This window comes from Rattus rattus, chromosome 8 (genome assembly GCF_011064425.1).
Source record: "Rattus rattus isolate New Zealand chromosome 8, Rrattus_CSIRO_v1, whole genome shotgun sequence".
Classification (NCBI taxonomy): Eukaryota; Metazoa; Chordata; class Mammalia; order Rodentia; family Muridae; genus Rattus; species Rattus rattus.
The window spans coordinates 46,417,949-46,439,875 of record NC_046161.1 but is presented as its reverse complement, the minus strand read 5'-3'; the positions used below and the strand labels follow the sequence as shown (position 1 = coordinate 46,439,875).

The following is a 21,927-nucleotide window of genomic DNA, read 5'->3' as shown; positions in this document are numbered from 1 at the left end:
GAGCTCACCAAGTTTACTAACCTGTTGATAGAGTTCAGATGAAGAGATTAGGGTAGCCATGAGCAGAACAAACATTTGCTTCTCAAGCCGAATGTCTTCAGTTCCATCCCTGAAATCTATAGCGGAATTAGAACCAATTCCCCAGAACTGTTCTGACTTTCACACATGTTACCCTGGCACAGGGACACTTGTTCTTGAGGACAAACACACAAAATGATGATGATGGTAGTGGTGGCGGTAATCAAATGCACACATCAACAACAATGATGATGAGGTTGTTGTTGTTGTTGATGATGATGATGAAATGAAATGAACATTTTTTTAAAATTAAATATAATTAAATATGGGATTAGGGGTAGGGAGAAGGCTTAGAGTGGTAAAGTGCTTGCTGTGTAAACATGAAGAACTGAGTTCAGATTCCCCAGAGTCCATGTAAAAGCCAGACATAACAGCACATCTGTAATCACAACACTCCTGTAGCAAGATGAGGAGAGAGAGAAGTATCCCTAGGAGCTCACTTGGCAGCTAGCCTGGTTTATGCAGCAGTGAACCAGAAAACCTGTCTGGGGGTGAAAATCTGTACCCACGATGGTCTCCTGACCTCCACATGTGACCTGTGACACATACACGCACACACACACACACACACACACACACACACACACACACACACGGGGTGGGGGAGGCAGAGATACAGTGAGATTTTAAAAGATATGAGCAACAACAAACAATGTGGATATCCATCCATAGGTAAAATACTAATTTGTAAAAAAAAAAAAAATACCAATATGACTGTATAAAATATTGCATCTATAACATTTCTATTTCCTTGGCACATTGTAAGAGAAAATAAATAATAATATTTCCTATGAGAGAAAGTGATTTTATGACATTCTATTTATCTGCACACACAAAGTGACATTTATAATTTATTGTGAAACTCTCCCTGTTTTGTTTTAACGGCTCCAATCTCAGTTGTTAAACTCTACCCAAAAGTACTGGATAAACTATATGACAGTTCTTCACAAGCTTCTTGGAAATCATCCTTTCTGTTTGCTCTTTTGTTGAGTACTTCCAAACCTCAGTCTTGTAGCTGACAAAGCTCTTGTCACACCCACCCCATCACTAACCACTGGGCCTGCCAAACTCAGCTTTGATCCCCTGAGTATTCACTGTCTGGGGAGATGCTAGGCTGAGATGCCATCAAAGTATCTGCTTCTTCATTTTCAGTGTTTGTTGGATGGAGGAGTTTGAATTGCTCATCTGCTTTTTGGGTTATGGACGTCAAGCATCTGGTATTTGATTGTGCATTGCCGGGTAAGATCACAATAATCTTCAAACATTGTGATGGCAAGTAGATTCATGTGTGAGGAAAAGTGTCTTCCTGCTGGTAAATGTCTCCTTAGCTTTGATAAAAGGTGTGGAAGACATCGCACGACACCTCAAATTGCCAAGGAAAGCAGAGGCTTCGTAGATTCTTTGGCTTTCTAAGGAGCCTGAAAGATAATGCAATTCAATTTCCAATCTAATTTTCCTCTCTCTGTTTGCAAAGGAAAAAAAAATCAAATGCTGGGAGAGGAAGTGGATATTCCTGGCTACTGATCTGTTAGGTAGACAGCCTGAGGACAAGAATCAAACTTCTAACTCCAGTCAATGGTTTGGTGGCCCTATGTCAAGCAGATCAAGAACTTTGGGGGTGGCACGTGTCAGTCTGAACCTGCAGGGACACTGCCAATTAAAGGGAGTGGTGATCAGTTGTACACAAAGCATCAGAATTTGTTCTTAGTCCACACTGTAGGGGATTAGTGAGTCAGTATCCTCAGAAGGTGTTGGTTACAGCTTTCTCATCTTGAGACCAATATGACATATCTGAAATAACGAATTTAGTACAGATGTAGATCTGGGAAGTTTCAAGTGAGGGAAGAAATTCTACCTCGAAATTAAAAGTTAGGAAGCCTGTGAAGAATGACTTGGGGTCTGGGAAGACTGCTTTGTTGGTTAAGTTTTCTCCATACAGACAAAAGGGTCTGACTTTAACCTGTAGGAAAAGCTGCATTTATGGTACGTGCTTGCCATCTTAGCACCAAGGATGTGGAAATAGACGGATCCCTGAGGCTTGCTGACCAGCCAGACTAACCAATTTGGTGAGTTGTGAGTTCCAGTGAGAGGACAAGTCTCAAAAAAAAAAAAAAGAAAAAGAAAAAGAAAGAACAGGTCTGTGCCTTGAGCTGACCCTGTGACACAGATCTCTGTACCCAGATCCCACTAGGGGGAGTGATGGCACACCTGAGAACACATGTAAGACCACCACTTCTACTTAAAGGAACCCGCCTGTAGCGCTCAAGACACAGGAACCTCGAAGCAGTCTGGGATAGGATACTTGCAGTTTCTGTCTGGTCCCGGAGCTGACTCTGTGCCACAGCTCGATATACCCAGATCCCTCATGGAGAGAGCTGTTCTCCCAGGAGTGCTGACACACAGGATAACAGGAAGGTCAAGCTACTGTCAGAGACAGCAAGACTAGCTAACACCAGAGATAACAAGAGGCAAGTGCAAGAACCTAAGCAACAGAAACCAAGAATACTTGGCATCATCAGAGCACAGTTCTCCCACCAAAGCAAATACTTGATATCCAAACACACTGGAAAAGCAAGATTTGGGTTTAAAATCACATCTCATAATAATGATAGAGGATTTTAGACGGACATAAATAACTCCCTTAAAAAATACAGGAAAAAACAAATAGAAGCCCTTAAAGAGGAAACACAAAAACCCTTTAAAGAATTACAGGGAAACACAATCAAATGGGTGAAGGAATTGAACAAAACCATTGAGGATTTTAAAATGGAAATAGAAAAAAATAAAGAAATCACAAAGGGAAACAACCCTGGAAATAGAAAATCTAGAAAACATATCAGGAGTCATAGATGCAAGTATTACCAACAGAACACAAGAGATAGAAGAGAGAATCTCAGGAGCAAAAGATACCACAGAAAACATTGACACAACCTTCAAAAAAAATGCAAAACACTAAAAGCTCCTAACACAAAATATCCAGGAAATCCAGGACACAATGAGAAGATCAAACCTAAGGATAATAGGTATAGAGAAAACGAAGATCCCCAACTTAAATGGCCAGTAAATATCTTCAACAAAATTATAGAAGAAAAACTCCCAAGCCTAAAGAAAGAGATGCCCATAACCATACAAAAAGCATATAGAACCCCAAATAGATTAGACCAGAAAAGAAATTCCTCCCATCACATAATAATCAAAACAGAAAATTCACAAAACAAAGAAAGAATATTAAAAGCAGTAAGGGAAAAAGGTCAAGTAACATAAAAAGGCAGACCTATCAGAATTACACCAGATTTCTCACAAGAGACTATGAAAGCCAGAAGATCATGAGCAGATGCCATACAGACCCTAAGAGAACACAAACACCAGCCCAGACTACCATATCCAGCAAAACTCTCAATTAACATAGATGGAAAAACCAAGATAGGCCAAGACAAAACCAAAATTACACAATATATTTCCAAAAATCCAGCGCTACAAAGGATAATAGATGGAAAACTCCAACAAAAGGTGGGAAACTACACCCTAGAAAAGAGAAGAAAGTAAGATTCTTTCAACTAACCCAAAAGAAGACAGCTACACAAACATAATCTCTAACAATAAAAATAATAGGAAGCAGCAGTTTATAGTTCCTAATATCACTCAACATCAATGAACTCAATTCCCCAATAAAAAGACATAGACTAACAGACTAAATATATAAACAGGACCCAGCATTTTGCTGCATACAGGAAACACACTGACACTTCCTCATAGTAAAAGCCTGGGAAATTTTTTTCCAAGCAAATGGTCCCAAGAAACAAGCTGGAGTAGATATTCTAATATGGAATAAAATAGACATTCAACCAAAAGTTATCAAAAAAGATAAGGAAGGACACTTCATACTCCTCAATGAAAAAAAATCTACCAAGATGAACTCTCAATTCTGAACATCTATGCTCCAAATGCAAGGGCACCCACATTCATAAAAGAAACTTTGCTAAAACTTAAAGCACACATTGCACTTCACACAATAATAGTGGGAGACTTCAAAACCACACTCTCATCAATGGACAGATCATGGAAACAGAGAATAAACAGAGACACAGTGAAGCTAACAGAAGTTATGAACCAAATGGGTTTAACAAATATCTATAGAACATTTTTCCTAAAGCAAAAGAATATGCCTTCTTCTCAGCCTCTCATGGTGCCTTCTCCAAAACCAACCATATAATTAGTCACAAAACATGCCTCAACTGGTACAAGGAGATTGAAATAATCCCATGCAGTCTATGAGATCATCACGGACTAACACTCGTCTTCAATAATAACAAAAATGACAGAAAGCCCACATATACATGGAAGCTGAACAATATTCTACTCAATGAAAACTTGGTCAAGAAAGAAATAAAGAAAGAAATTAAAACTTTTTAGAATTTAATGAAAATGAAGGCACAACATACCAAAACTTATGGGACATAATGAAAGCAGTGCTAAAGAAGAAAACTCATAGCTCTGAGGGCCTCCAAATAGAAGCTGGAGAGAGCATACACTAGCAGCTTGACAGCACACCTGAAAGCTCTAGAGCAAAAAGAAGCAAATACACCCAGGAGGAGTAGACAGCAGGAAATAAGCAAATTCAGGGCTGAAATCAACCAAGTATAAACAAAAGAACCATACAAAGAATCAACAAAACCAGGAGCTGGTGCTTTGATAAAATCAACAAGATAAATAAACCTTTAGCCAGACTAACCAGAGGGCACAGAGACAGTATACAAATTAACAAAATTGGAAATGAAAAGGGAGACAAAACAACAGAATCTGAGGAAATTCGAAAAATCATCAGATCCTACTACAAAAGCCTGTACCCAAATGAAACTGGAAGATTTGGATGAAATGGACAATTTTCAAGGCAGATACCAAAGTTAAATGATGATCAGATAAGCCATCTAAACAATCCCATAACCCCTAAAGAAATAGAAGCAGTCATTAAAAGTCTCCCAACCAAAATAAACCCAGGACCACATGGGTTTAGTACAGAATTCCATCAGACCTTCAAAGAAGACCCAATACAGTACTTTACAAATTATTCCACAAAATATGAACAGAAGGAAGTCTACCCAATTTCCTCTATGAAGCCACAATTACACTTATACCTAAACCACACAAAGACCCAACAAAGAAAGAGAACTTCAGGCCAATTTCCCTTATGAATATTGATGCCAAATTACTCAATAAAATTCTCACAAACCATATCCAATAACACCTAAAAATAATCATCCATCATGATCAAGTAGGCTTCATCCCAGGGATGCAGGGATGGTTCAATATACAGAAATCCATCAATGTAATCCACTATATAAACAAATGCAAACAAAAAATCACACGATCATCTCATTAAATACTGAGAAAGCATTTGACAAAATTCAACACCCCTTCATGTTTAAAGTCTTGAAAAGATTAGGAATTCAAGGCCCATACCTAAAAATACTAAAGGCAATGCACAGCAAACCAGTAGCCAATACCAAGCCAAATTGAGAGAAACTTGAAGCAATTCTACTAAAGTCAGGGACTAGACAAGGCTGCCCACTCTCAACCTACCTATTCAATATAGTACTTGTAGTCCTAGTCAGAGCAATTAGACAGCAAAAAGAGATCAGAGGGATACAAATTGGAAAAAAAGGAAGTCAAAATATCACTATTTACAGATGATATGATAGTATACTTAAGTGACCCCAAAAATTCCACCAGAGAATTCCTAAACTTAATAAAAAAAAAACTTCAGCAAAGTGGCCATATATAAAATTAACTTAAACAAATCAGTAACCTTCCTCTACTCAAAAGATAAACAGTTATGAAAGAAATTAGGGAAATGACACCCTTTATAACAGTCACAAATGATATAAAATACCTTGGGGTGCCTCAATGCAAGTAAGTGAAAGATCTGTATGACAAGAACTTCTGGTCTCTGAAGAAAGAATTTGAAGAATATCTGGGAAGATAGAAAGACCTCTCTTGCTCATGGATTGGCAGGATTAATATAGTAAACATGGCCATCTTGCTGAAAGCAATCTACAGATTCAATGCAATCCCCTTCAAAACCCCAAGTCAATTCTTCACAGGGTTAGAAAAAGCAATTTCCAAATTCATTTGGAATAATAAAAAACCAGGATAGCCAAAACTACCCTCAACAATAAAAGAACTTCTAGGGGAATCACCATCCCTAATCTCCAGCTGTATTATAGAGCAATAGTGATAAAAAAAAATTGTATGGTATTGGTACAGAGACAGGAAGGGTAGATCAATGGAATAGAATTGAAGACCCAGAAATGAACCTACATATCTATTCTCATTTGATCTTTGACAAAGGAGCTAAAACCATACAGAGGAAAAAAGAAAGCATTTTCATCATGGTACTGGATCAACTGGAGGTCAGCAGGTAAAAGAATGCAAATCAATCCATTTTTCTCACCTTGTACAAAGATCAAGTCCAAGTGAATCTTGGAGCTCCACATAAAACCAGATACACTGAAACAAATAGAGAAAGTGAAGAAGAGCCTCGAACACATGGGCACAGGGGAAATTTTCCTAAACCAATGGCTTATGCTCTAAGATCAAGAATTGAGGAATGAATGGGACTGGGACCGCATAAATTTGCAAAGCTTCTGTAAGGCAAAGGACACTGTCATTAGGACAGAACAGCAACCAACAGATTGGGAAAAGATCTTTACCAATCCTACATCTGATAGAAGGCTGATATACATAGAATTCAAGAAATTAGACTGCAGAGAATCAAATAACCCTATTAAAAATGGTATACAAAGCTAAACAAAGAAGTCTCAACAGAAGAATATCGAATGTCTGAGAAGCACCTGAAGAAGTGTTCAACATCCTTAGTCATCAGGGAAATGCAAATCAAAACAACTCTGAGAACCCACCTCACACCTCCTATGGTTTCCATGTGTACATGTGCTCATAGGATAAGCATGCACACACATGCACATACACACAGACACACACAGACACCACACACACATGCACATGCATGCTTGCACGCTCGCATGCTCGCACATGCAGAATGACTTAGTCATTGAGTTGTATTGTAGATTTTAAATATTTAGTGTGTATGATATATATGTGCAGTACATGTGCATTTATTTGTATGCATGTAGATGTCTGTGAATACTGTGAATACATGGTATGGATGGATGTCACAAATATTCATTTTCACCTATTTTATTTGGGCTAGGGCCTCTTGTTCACCACTAGGCTAGCTGTCCATACCTTGGACCAGCTCCTGTCTCTTCCTTCTGTATTCTTGTAGAAATTCTGCAATTATATGTGTATGCAACTTGACCTAGTGTCAAGTGGTTCTGGGCATCTGAACTTGCCACCTCTTATGTCGGCACCACATGTAATTCCCACTGAGCTATTTCTCCACACCATGGAGTAGTTTTCCCCGCAGTTAACCAGTACCTAATTAAGCATAAAAGACATCTTAGTTAGGGTTTGTATTGCTGTGCTAAAACATCATGACTAAAAGCAGCTTGATGAAGAATTTGTTTATTTCAGCTTACAGTTGGTTCCACATTGCAGTTCATCACTAAAACATTAGAGTAGGAACTCAAATGGCACAGGACGCTAGAGTCAGGTGCTGATGCAGAGGCCATGGAGGAAAGCTATTTATGGGTCTGCTTTCTATGGCTTGCCCAGCCTGCTTCCTTATCCTGGACCACCAGCTCAGAAGTGTCACCAACCAAGATGAGGTGGGCCTTTCCTTGTCAATCTCTAGTTAAGAAAATGCAATATAGACTTGCCTGCAGGTCAGGGGCTATTCTCTCAATTGAGAGTCCCTCTTTCTACATGACACCACCTTGTGTCAGGTTGACATTAATCTGGCCAGCACAGAAAATATCCCATGGTGGAGCTGTGGGAACTCATGTCATCTGAGAAGCAGCCCCAGATTTGGAATGCTTGAGGTAGTTGGCTCATTAATATAGGAGTACCTAACTTTCGCCAGCTAGCCCTCAAGGCAGGGCTGAATAGAAGAATAAGAAGACATGGTGACCAGGGTGTGCAAGGCGATGAGGGAAAATAAAAGGTAGTCACCACATGAACACAATAACTGCCTGTTTATATCTGTTACCATGCTAAGGGCCTACGGTCATCTAATTTAATCCTGATGAGGGACCTATGATACAGGCATTAGCTGTATTTCCTCTCATTTGCTTTTCTTTCCTTTTCTGCTTTCTTTCTTTTTTCTTTCTTTTCTTTTGGTTGGAGAGTGTGGTGATTCAAGATAAATAAATAAATATATATAATATATATAAATATATAATAATATATAAATATATATTGTCTTAGAGATCATTATGTAGACCATGCTGATCTCAAACTCACAGATCCGTCTGCCTCCTTAATGCTGGGTTTAGAGGAATAGAGCAATACAGCACCATGCCCAGCTAGCTCTGTTTTCTGACCAAGGGAAGTAAGATTCATATCCACTAATTAAGTTACCCAAGGTCACGGAGATAATTAGCAGCAGAGTGATGTTTCAGAGATAGGTAACTGTTCACATAAACTAGACGCCTGACATGAAAAGTTATAGCTACTATGGAAACAACATTTTCATTCTTCAAAAGGTTAAAAATAGAATAGCCATGTATCTCGACAAAGCCTATTCTGGGTAGATAGCCAGATGAAATAAGATTTAACTTAAAGAAATGTTTGTACACCTACATTGATAGTAACATTGTTTGTAAAAACCAAAAGAGAGCAAACCAAGTGTTCTAACAGAATGAATAGTCTGTCTGTCTGTCAGTCTGTCTCTCATAATATATATATATATATATATATATATATACATACACACACATATATATATATCCCTTAAAATAAGAGATTCTAATACATGCTACAATATATAAGGGTCAACACTGTGTGGTTTGACAAACATATATTACCAAGACCCAGTAAGCTCTTAGAGGCGGGAGTAGAGTGGTGTTTTCTAGGGAATAAGGTTGGGGTGAATATGAAATTACCATTTAATGAATAAAGATTTCTAGTCCGGGCACACACCATAAGCTCGAGGGGTGGATGTTGGTGATGTCTGCACAATGATGTAAATCTGCTTAATGTGTTGAAGTATGTGCCTACAAATGACTAAAACAATCCATTTTATTCATATGTTATTTGTGAGTCAAAATGTACTTACCCACCCCCTCCATTAAGTTCTTACAAGTTATATTATTTTCCACCTGTTACTACAAAATACCAATGACTCAATTACTCATAAGCAACAGGAATATATTAAGCATTCTGGAGCCAGGTGGGAGGGGGGGACAAGATAAATGCACAGAAAGATCTAAGATCCAGAGGGCTCATCACTTCCTATTGATGACACTTCTCTGCTGAGTCTTCACATGGTGTGAAGTTGTCGGTTGCTCTCAGCCTGTTTCCTAAGGGAACCAGTTCCATTCATGAAAACAGAACTCTCATGACTGGACCAGTTCTTTATAAACACACTTCTTAATGTTACCACATAGCTATGTTATTTTCCAACATGTGAATTTGAGGAAATTCCAACACTCTAGAGACTGCACTGGATCGTGGATGACCAACCAATAACTACGTTTCCCAAGTCACATAGACTCCTGTAGGGACCTTTGAATAGTTGTTACTATCAGCACATGGTACAGAATTACATAGGGACAATGAAAGGGAAAACATGACTTAATATAAGGCGCTGTAGTTTGGGGATTTATTATCTAAATGATACAAAGAGATTTATTCATTTCCTTCTATATCCAACCTAAAAAGAAAAAACAGAAGGGAGACTCAAAGGCTAAAAACAAAGTCAAGGGTAAGAAACACTGCCTAGAAAGGTCTAAAAGCAGCAAGATAGCCCTGGAAATCTCCAGCCACCAGCACATGTGAAAGCCGTGTGTAGACCTGGAGGAAAAGGACAATCCGATCTATTGTGATATTCTAACCTTGATCAATAAAATAGGCACAATGAGCACCATGTAGAACTCTTAACATAGGGGAAAGAAAACTGAGACTTAGCTCCTGAACTGCAAAGGAGAAAGAGGGTCGTGATGGTTCCACCAAAGAACTCAGTGTTCATAAACAGACATTGCCAATAACCATTCATAAGAACAGAAAATTGGACTCTCGGGGTATTTGCCAGTGACACCTTTATGACTACATTCTTCAGATATGCAGCCTTTTCCTTTATTTATAGGATGCCTGATGCCTTGTATAAACCACCTCTACTTAGGCCACAGGCAATTAGAGAACACAAAAGAATGAGTGAACGCTGAATTTCACATTATAAGAAGGTGACGTGCATGACACACTCCCCGTCCCCAAGAAGGATACCTTGTGGGCCTCACAACTTCTGCCAGCAGAGTAGCATGGCCACCGATAGTGTCTGCACAGAACGCTGTGCGTTTACCATAGATAAACAAATGGAGCGTTTAAGTGAGGTAGAATTAGGAGAGGGATTGATTTCAAATACAATAGAAAGGGCATGAGAGCACGCTGCCTGAGCCCTGAGACAATCTAGCGCTGTTTTCCTCACGTATGACCTAACGGTGCTTGGAAAGGAAGCGGAAGCACAGATGGGCACGTGGCACCACGGATGCGCATGCACATTCAGCAGTTTTCGGAGATGGAAGTTAGGAAACACACGATGCTCTCAGAGCTCCTGACTCTGGAGAGCGGCGCGTAGAACCCTAAGTTGGAGATGGAGGCTCCCGCGGCCACAGACTCTTCTCTCGGATGGACCTTCACTATAATAAGCAGAGATCTAATATAAAAGCAGATTTAGATCCCAGACTAAACTAATATTTGTACCTGAAGCAGTCTCTTTAGTAGATGCTGGAGTACTCGATGGGTTGGCATTGGCATAGATGCCCAGATAAATCACAGCAAAATGATGTGATATTGGAAACTGATTTTGTTGTGTGTCCTCACCCTTTGTAACATGGAACTAAAAAAAAAAAAAAAAAAAAACTCCTGAAACTTCCCAGTGCTAAAAACAACTCAAGTTCTGCTCAGGTAAATACAGGGCATAAAGACATTCAGTAAGTTTGGATGAGGCACCAAGAAAAAAAATCTGTGCTTCCTAGGGGAATGGAACACTTCAGAGTGCCGTGAAGTAGGGATGTTCTTAGTCCTCCTTTACTCCCTCTTTAGTGAGAACCTATTGACCCTAGAGTAGAAAATGCCAGGACAACACTCGAAATTCATGTGGGCTACATCTACCAACATTGACTTTGTTTGAAACTAGAACAAATTGATCATTTAAATGTATTTATCTGTTCACTTAAAATATTAGCTAAATGCATTACATGTTAACATTTTCAGCATTTTAAAACAATTTAAAACACTTAGTATTCAACATCAAAAAGCTGCTCAGGAAAATGACATGTATATTTTGTAAATCTCTTTTGTGCTTGACTTGTCAAAGATTGTCAAAACTGCTTCTACAGTCCATCTATTAACATGCATCATTTAGTCCTTATATTCTTAGAAATATATTACTATTTTCTTTTGGAAATAATATTAAACAGATTTATTCAGTTTTACCCTAAAATCCACCAAATGATAGGTTCTTACAAGCTAATTGTGTGTGTAATCTGAAAACATGTCATTGAGTGCATCGTGCTTAATTACATTAAAATCTACAAGTATCTTCTGAGCACTGAGTGGGTCACATCCCCAGGCTGATCCTCTGATGTCATGGACTGAACGTGGGAAAGATGTTAATCCCTGGAGATGTGAAGACCTTCCAGGTGGTGACAGCATACCATTATCTACTCTCAGCAATTCCTGTTTAACATCCCCACCCAAGTATGACAATAGAACCAAGCCAGTGGCAGATTTTCATATGAAAAGCTGAACCGTTCATCACTGGCACCAAAGAAAGCAAAAATTGTCAGTTATTTTTCCTTAAGACAAAGGCTTACTTTGTTCATTTGGGGAAAAGAAAACAAATATTTGCCAAAGACTCAAATCTAAAACTGTAATTAACATAGCAGTCACACTTTCAAGTAAAAAACATGTATGACGGCTCCGTTTCCCCAGCCCCCAGTGTTTGAAACGAAGGCACCCAACACTGGCTAAGGATTCAAGATGATTAATTCACCTCTAACTCTGTTCCCTACTAGTTTTGTGATTTGCCAAACATCATGGCTTTCTCCATGTAAAATGCCAAGGATCTAACAAGAGCAGCCTCCTCTGTGGATGTTGGAAAGGGTTCGTGAACAAATACATGATAACTGTCAGAACGGCCCCTGGCACGTGGATGACGCTGTTAGCTCTTGATACCATCCACTAAAATGTAACATTAGTTTTAATCTTTTGCTTCAATGAGATATTAAGTGCTCCTCATATAATAAACATTTATTAAATAAATTTGAAGAAAATAAAATGGTTGGGGCTAGAGAGATGGCTCAGCAGCTAAGAGCATTAGCTGCTCTTACAGCAGAGCCAAGTTTGGTTCCCAGCCCCCCATGACAGCTCACAACCATCTGTAACTCCAGTTTGAGGGGATCTAATGCCTTTTATTAATCTCAACACAGCATACACACATGGTACACAGACATACATGCCAGTAAAACACTCGTACAAATAAAGTAAGTGCATGTTTTTATTATAAAAGATGAGAGCTAAACACCTAGTTTATCACCTAAAACAGAGAGTTCCCGTGAATTCAAACATGTCGAGCTTGCATTTAAAAGGGAGGAGCTGAATCCTAACTTCAATAATTAATGTCTATAGGTTTTACACGGTTAAATTAGCAAGGGGATTACACAGATAGGGTGTCAAGAATAGTCTAGAAGAACATTGAAGGACAAGGCTCTGGGGACCAGCAAGCATGGATCCAAGTGTAAGACATATTATTTCCTGAGGGGATGATGACAGGGTAATTCTGAGGAATGCCAATAATTGATCATAAACAGTAAACGCTCAGTAAAGATGTTGATCTCAAGTGAGGGGTGGTGTTGCTACCCCACAATCAAAGCTTTGACCCATAATTCTTCCTGTCTGAAAGAAATGCAGGGATGGAAACGGAGAAGAGCCTGAGGACAAGAAGGCCCAGTGACAGGCCCAACGTGGATCCAGCTCAAGGGAAGCCCCAAGATCTGACACCATTATTGAGGCTATGGGGCCTTCACAAAAAGGGACCTGCATGTCTGCCCTCCAAAAGACCCAACAAGCCGCTGAAAGAGTCAGATGCAGATATGGGCACACAACCAATGGACAGAAGCTGCTGACCCTTCTGGTTGAGTTAGGAAAAAGCTGGAGGAAGCTGAGGAGGAGGGTGACCCTGTAGGAGGACCAGCAGTCTCCACTAACCTGGATCCTCGAGATCTCTCAGACACTGGATCACCAACCAGGCAGCACACATCAGCTGAGATGAGGCCTCCAACACATATACAGCAGAGGACTCCCTGGTCTGGGTTCAGTCAGAGAAGATGCACCTAACCCTCAAGAGACTGGAGGCCCTAGGAATTTTAGAGGTCTGGTGGGATGGGTGGGGTGGGGACATCCTTGTGGTGACACACGGGTTGGCGGGCGCGGGTGGGGATGTGCAGGGAGGAGGTATGGGATGTGGAACTGTTGGGGGGTGGACCAGGAGAGGAATAAAATCTGGAATGTAAAAATAAATTTAGATTTTTTTTTAAATAATGAAATTTACATATTAATAAAAACATAAAAACGGATGCTGATTTCCGTTAGTGAGAGCACATGAGGACGTGGGGAAGCAGGTAGCATGGATTGGAGAAGTGAAGGAACGGTGAGATCGCTAGGATTTAAGATAAAAATAATGAGGTCTCACCTTGGGTTTTCGTAACAAGAAGACTGGAGACCTGAGGAAAGACGGAAGGGGAAATTCTACAAGAGCTGGTGAGCATCGCGCCCACCCTGGGCTGGCCTTCTGTGCTTTTCATGGAGGCATGAAAGGGGGCTGAAAAGTGAAAATAAAAATAAATAAAATGAGCTTTTCCCGGTAGGTTTGAGGTAAAAGACAGTTGAGAAAGAGGTGGGGGAGGTGGGTGGGGGATAGAAACAGGCAGGCAGATGGACAGACAGACAGACACAAAGGAAGACCCTTCTATTGTACCCCGGAAGTCTCTGGGACATCAAGGAAAGGCAGATGCTGAGGAATGAGATCAGAATTGGAGACTTAGCTCTGAGACGTGGCAATATGTGAGTAGTCATGGAAACCACACGTGGAAGGCAATCACCTTGTAAAGACAGCATTTGGCCATGACCAAGAACACAGCACCTGCTTCCCAATGGACAAGTTGATGAAGATAAGCTGCCCTGAGAAAAAGAATGTGGCCCTCCTGAGGGAAAATGATATGGTCCTCTCTGAAGGAAAAATGATGTAGTCCTCCCTGAGAGAAAGGGATGCAGTCCTCCCTGAGGGAAAAGGATGTGATCGTCCCTGAGAGAAAAGGTCCATCTCTGATGGCTTCACACAGTCTTGGGACCTAACAACAGGCATATTCCTCTCTCCCTTTCTGGTCCTCTACCTTATCTTCGATTCTCAATCTTTGGGGCTGTGGTTTGGGTTGCCCTTGAAAGAGCAATGCCTCATCTGAAATACCCCTCACTCCCTCTCCCCTCAATGTTCCTATTTCCTTCATGCAGATTTTAAGTTGCTCCACTAAGTTAAATGACAAGCAAACCTGAAGGCACAGTAACCAGTGTCGTAATGCAGGCACCCACAGCAAGCAAGCTGGTGGCATCTGCGCCTGGCAGACTGTCCTTCCCAGGGCACCCAAAAATCACATTAAGCCTTCTCCCTTGTGCATTTGCAACCCTCCATGGAGGCAAATGCAAAAGCAGAGATGACAAGAACAGAAGGCAGCGAATGGAATATAAAACGTGGCTCCATCCCAATTCCACCCCCTCTTCCAGGAGGAGGGAAAACTGAGGAGGTGTGAGGCATTTTAAGGCAGATGATTCCCCAGATATAGAAAGCCTCATAGTCCATTGTTTCCCACCTGGTGTACAGTATTGTTCTCTAGGCAAAGCAAGAATTTTTAAAAAAAAAAATCACAAAACTGACTAAACCATCTGTGTCTGGGGGACACTGAAGATTCTCAGGTAGAACTATATATTTATGGGAAGAAACTAGACCACTTGAAAATTCATAAATTCCAGGATTTGAGAAGCAGACACCAACCTGCACCAGGTATTCTGGCTGTTGAGTTCTTCAGCATCCACTTTTGAAAGTTTAAGTACAGAGCTTTGCAACGGGAAGATCCAGGTGACAACCTGGGCTTGAACTCAGGAGAGGAGTACATAGTCTCTAGGGACTCAGGAGGTCTAGAGGAGCTGTGGACCAAGGGGCCAGAATGGGAGCGGATTTATGTGCAGGCCTGGTCCGGATTGTAAACCCCAACAGAAAACCATGGCTCTGGGGAAAGGGGTAACTGAGAACAGCCGATGAGACAGAGCTGCTACTCAGTAAGCCCTCAACATCCAGCTACTCAACATTGGCCAATCAGGACACCCTTGTATATAGGGTGTCTTAGTTAGGGTCTTATTGCTGTGAACAGACACCATGACCAGTGTAAGTTTTATAAGGGACAACAGTTAATTGGGGCTGGCTTACAGGTTCAGAGGTTCAGTCCAGTATCATCAAGGAGGGAGCATGGCAGCATCCAGGCAGGTATGGTACAGGAGGAGCTGAGTTCCACATCTTTATTCGAAAGAAGACAAAAACAGACTGAGCATCCTCAGGCAGCTAGGAGGAGGGTCTCAAAGCTCACCTCCATGGTGACACACTTCCTCTGACAAGGCCACATCTAATAGTGCCACTTCCTGGGCCACGCATATGTAAACCATCACATTTCACTCCCTGGGCCAAGCATATGCAATCCATCACATATGGCTAGGTATTGCATGCATAGAGTCTCACGCTAAACACACAGGACTGCTTCCAAAATGGAGACCAATGCAGCCCATCACCTTACAAAAGAGGGCTGTTGCTTAACATAGCCATATTTTCTTTCTTTCTTTCTTTCTTTCTTTCTTCCTTTCTTTCTTTCTTTCTTTCTTTCTTTCTTTCTTTCTTTCTTCCTTCCTTCCTTCCTTCCTTCCTTTCCTTCCTTCTTTCTTTTCTTTTCTTTTCTTTTTTTTGCACAATACTAAGCAAACTTGCCTTTTTTTTCTACTCTGATCTCAATTTCTTAGTTAACAGCAAGATAAACATAAAGGTACTAAATTTACAGCCAGCACTATGCTTCTGTGACCTTTGGACTCTTTCATTGACAAACTTCTTTTATTGGTGCTTCTAATTTGTCTGTATGGTTCAGCGCACTGCCTGGGGGAGATCGCAGACTCTTCTCTTGATTCGTGCGGCTTGGACTGAATGGATTCTTTTTCCAACTCCTTCCCTATAGAGTTAGGTCTCAGATACTCGGTTAGAATGCCAGCTGAGGACTGGCATGCATTTCCGCATCGGATAAAGAGGAACCATTATCTTGTATTTGTGTAACATACAGGTGTCTGCTCGCTGTAAGTTCTCATTTCAGAAAGCTTGTGTACAGTTTGGATGAATAGAAGCCCAACAGCCGGGCTAATGAGCTACTACAATGTCTCCATGCTTCCTTGCTGGATTTGCTTTCTGCTGCCAGAACTATATTTAAATTTGACTAAAGCTTGCTGATGATTACTGCTTCCCCTGGTTCTCATTGAGATCCTGGCTCCTACTCATAAAGGCTGCAGCTCAAATCACCACTAAAATTGCTGGGTATTAACATTAGGGAAGGAGCAGCTAAGACTGTGGATAGACTGGCTTGCTTTTCATTCTCCCCCAGATCCTACCAATTCTCCAACCAGGAGGCCACATACGCTGGATACCGAGGGCATACTTGGAATTCTGGGAATGGGAAGAGATTGTGAAGGGTTCATCCCTTTCTCTCCCTTCTGCCTTTTCTCCTCGGTGACTTCCAGCAGCGATTACTGTGTGTCTAGAAGATATCACAAAGTCACTACCCCAGCGACTGGGGCCGTAGTTGTGAGCATGGCCAACCAGGGCCCCTCCCTCCAGAAGTTCATCTTCATTCAGACAGCAGTAGGTGCTGTGAAATTAATGGGGTGGGGTGGTCATGAGAGAGGGTGGGTGGAATAGATAGGGTGGGAAGGGAAGGGCTCTCTGAAGATTTGACATTTAAACTGAGAACTGAGTAGAAAGGGCAGTGGGGCTGGAGAGATGACTCGGAGGTTAAGAGCACTGTCTGTTCTTCCAGAGGTCCTGAGTTCAATTCCCAGCAACTACATGGTGACTCATAACAATCTAAAATGAGATCTGGGGCCCTCTTTTGGCCTTAAGGCATACATGCAGGCAGAACACTGAATACATGATAAATAAATCAATCTTTAAAAAAAAAAAAAAAAGATACTGTGATGTTTGAGGGAGTGAATTCTCCTGAATTCTCCAATCAAAGACATTGAGAAATTCAAAGATCCTGAAGTAGGAATTATAATATCTAGTGAGTTGAGGGAATGAAAGGGATACCTGCATGCTTCTGTGTATTGCAATGGAGAGCAGTGAAGGATGAGGTCAACGTGAGGGAAATACGCCATCTCACTGGATGGGCATGGAAGCCAAAGTACTGGCAAGTTTAAAATTGAGCCAAGCTTGGTAGCTCACACCTTTACTTCAATCTGGTGACCATGGCAGATGGCTCTCTCTGTAAGTTTAGAACCAGTGTAGTCTACATAGCAAGATCTAGAACCAAAAGGATGACATAATAGGGAGAACCTATCTCAAAAAAAAATTAAGCATTTAAAATATAAGGAGCTAGGATCATATCTTGTGGTATATGACTTGTCTAGCATGCACAAGACTCTGATCTGGCCTCTAGTGCTCTAAGAGAAAATGAATCTGCCCTCTAAGCTCATGGGAAATGACTGAGGTGCTAGGTGGAGGGAGCAAGGTAACATGGCTTGCATTTTTAACTAGGTAAAGAGTTTTATTAACCTTTTCCAAACTTTATTCCCAGGCTTCTTCAGCCTAATTTTCCATAAAGAGCGAAACAGGTATAAGCAAAAACTGAAAAGAGCTGCAATGTCGTAGGGAGGAATTGAGCTTAAAGCATTAGAGATCTAGATTTTATCAGATCCGTAAACAAAAAATTTTTAAATCAATCATGATTTAAAAAACAAAACAAAACCAAAAAACAAAAAAACAAAACAAAAAACAAAACAAAACAAAAAAACAACAAACAAACAGCAGCTCCTGTAACTTCCACAAGTGTCACCTGCTTCTGAAGTTGCCTCAATTCTGTTTGCCCTGTTCTTAGAAGTGTCATCAAGATTCTCCACCAGATCTGGACCTCATCATCCTCCTCTCCAGAAATAAGTTGTGCTTTTGCATCCACAGAAGGTTTAGGCAAAGCTTTAACCCATCTCTTAAACTAGTCAGACTGTCTGCTGCACGCTGGCTGAAGATGCTGGGAAGCATTTCTGTCAGATGCTTTGTCTTAGCATGACCTGTAATGGGGAAGGTGTTTGCTGCCAGAGACGCCTGAACTTTCGGGTTGTTAAAACAAATCACTGTTCCTTGGTTTGTGAACATGTTCACCTCTTCAATACCAGAGATATTTTTCACCCCTAACTTCTTTAAGGAGAACTGCAGCTTTTCATTGTCTGTTCAGGGGGTTCTGTGAACCACCTTCTTTCTATGAGCAGTTCCTTTCCCACTAATGCATACCCGTGCCTGCAGTTTGGCTGGTTTCTCCTGGTTCACGACTGTTTCTTTCATCTTATCGGAGTGGAAATGGGGCCACGAAGGGGACTAGGGTTCATGCTCAGGGAGTCTTGGGCAGACCAGCAGAGATAAGGCGCCCACATGCAGGGATGCAAAATGACAGCCCCTGACTTGTGTTTTTAAAGACAACTCTAGAGCGAATGGAGTAGAAAAAACCCGGCTCATCATTTCAGTCTTCCTTAGTGCTAGAGTCAAAATAATAATGTGGAGAAACCTCAACCCTGTCACTTCTCGGTGGCCGAAGCTCATCTCTAACCTAAGGCATAGAGTTTGGTCCCATGTAGCAGTCCAAGAGACAGAAGTGGGTCCTGATGACAATTCCAGAGTGAGAGGCGTCTTGAATGTGTGGATCTGGCATGTGAATCTTTTTAAAGTACTCCTATTTTAAACTTACCTGCATTTTAACTCCCACGACAGTCTCAGCCCTCCTCCTCCTCCTCCTCCTCCTCTTCCTCCTCCTCCCCTCCACTTTTTCTTCCTCCCCTCTCCTCTTCATCCTCCTCTTCCTCATCCTCTCCCTTCTCCTCCTCCTCCTCCCACATCACTCAAACTCAGCTTCGAATTAGAACCATACAGGAAATCTTTAAAGATCAATATCCAGTCTGTGCCTTTCTGCCATTGAATCAAAATCTTGGGCTGTGTCTCAGTACTTTCTTTAATGCCACTCCACATGATCCCACAGGGAAGTAAGGTTGCTACTGGCTCAGATAAATGGTCATGTCAGACCCCTCTGATAGTGATGACATGTGGCACGGGACAATGGGGCACATGCTCTCCCACTGCTGGGTCCCTGGAGAGCCTGGGGGAAAGGCTGTGATGAGCTCTTGAATGACAGGCACATTGTGAAGCCTGAACGCACACAAGCTCGCACACAAGCTGACTGCTCTGCGGTCAGGGCATTTTACTCTGCAGCGGGCTGCCCAGAATTGCCAAAGGAAACTAGAGGACCGTTGCCTCCTTAGGGGAATTTTGAAGACCTTGACAAACTCCAAATAATTTTGTGAAAATTAGAGACAAAGGGTGATTTCATTTCAATAGGATGCCTTGCAGCTAGCTCCACAAAGATAGGTGCCACCCCTGCTCTGAGCGCCTGACATCCCACAGAGCCCAAAATGTAAAAGCTAACACATCTTGTCGAGCTCTAAAATAAGGGATGAAGCTTGCCCGCTTTTCTATTTAGTTGTTCTGCATTGGTTATGCTTAACTGCTAAGGTTTGTTTTTAAGGTAAATAAAGGAGGGAGAGAAGAAGGAAGGGAAGAGGGAGTGAGGGAAAGGTAGTAAAATTAACCCTGATGAAGTAAAGGGCAGAGCCTCGGTGAAGTGGAGCGATGCTATCAACTCTTCCATTCTGTCTGGACAGTTGATTTGTATTGATTTGTTTCTTCATAACACAGGAAAATGGACACAGAGCCAGAGAATCAGTAAATACCTTTTGATAGGCCTTTCCACACAACTTAGCACTTAATTACATTCTTTCTTATATGATTTGATATCTTTGCGGGTGTGATGCTGTCTTTGAATCTGGAAGTTTTCTCAAGAACACGCTTGCTTTGCAACCTCGCTAGCACCTGTTCACGGGACTGTATTGCCTTGACATCACAGATCGGCACTTAAAGCGCAACTAAAACTTGTGATTTTATGTTTGTCCCTTGTCCCCTGATGTCCACTCTTCGTTTTCTCTATGTGAACAGGGCCCTCTAAAGGAAGCAGAAAGCCTGGTACATTCAGCCTAGTAACAGTAGAATTGTGGGATCTCTAGAGCAGGTAGTCAGGAGTCTTAGTAAATAAAACACAGGGGTTGTTAAGCTTGCCTTGGTTGGTATTCCCTGAGTTAAGATGCAGACACCTACAAGAGCATATGGACACTGTATCAAGCAGAGCTCAGTGAGTCAGGCTTCTGAAGCCTGAGGAACCATAAAGTTGCTAGAACAGAGGTGGTGGATGAATTTCCCCACTCAGGTTGGAGTGCTGGTGTACATTGACTAGCAGGAATAGTTACAGCCCTCAGAAGAACAAGACAGCCTTCAGCAGGACACGTCATCCTTAGCAGCCTGGAGTGGGGCGTAGGAAAGGAAAACACCATTAGCTCTAGTAAAGAACAAAGAGAATGAAAATTTTTTTAAAGGTCTCCAAAGAGAGCACTTAGTGACTGCTAGCTGGAACTGTCTGGTGCTAAGGCCTGTCCCAGAACTCCCTGAGATGACAGAATGGGACCCTGAGATCATAGCCTTCCTGGTTATGTACCAATAAGAGGAAACAGAACTGAAGTTCTCTCATTCACGGTGAGATTTGCTGCACCTAAGAACCTGAGATTCTGGTGAGGCTAAAAGCTCAAATCTCAGCTTATGCTACAAGTATGAGCTCAGAGACATGGATCACAGTGAGCAAAATAAACCAGAAGAAAATGACTATTACATTTTCTGTCTCATCTGAGGACTCTGTGCACACACGCACACACACACACACACACACACACACACACACAATCACATCACATCACATCACATGAATGTACAAAGGGAAGGGAGGACTCTTTGAAAAAGAACAGGAAAAGTAGAACAGGAAAAAGGTAATAGGAAGTGAGTGTAGTCAAACAATACACAGGAACAAAGACATCATTACAAAACTCCAACATTTTATACAACAAGAATACAGCAATATTTATTCTGTGCTATAATAAAATGTTTTAAAATGCCAATTTTTGCCCCTAAAATGAGGTCAACAGAAGTCCCTAAACTAGGTGGGGTGTTTGGAATTTATTCCATGGGAGTTCAAGACATACGTGGTCCTCACTGGTGTTTTAATTTTTAGTAAATTTTTGCATTTTAACAAGCATTTAAGAAACCACTAAAGCATCTCCCTTGCGTTCGTATTTTCTGTTTCAGCTCTGTTGATAATCTCATGGCTCTGCATGTGTGAGGAAGGAGGCAAAAGGATGGTACCCTGTGGGCATCTGTGACTGGCTCTGTTAATAACTGTGTTCCATTTCTCATTATAGGCTGACATTTTCAAAGCCAAAAGCTCTTCTACAGTCCATTAGCCTCTTGCACCGGGCTGGGACTGAGGTCTA

General features: G+C 41.3%; 1 pseudogene; it reads right to left on the bottom strand.

Annotated features, from left to right (window-relative positions):
- Positions 1 to 10,713: 10,713 nt before the first annotated feature.
- On the bottom strand, positions 10,714 to 18,850 carry LOC116908170 (annotated as a pseudogene).
- Between the last annotated feature and the right edge of the window lie 3,077 nt (positions 18,851 to 21,927).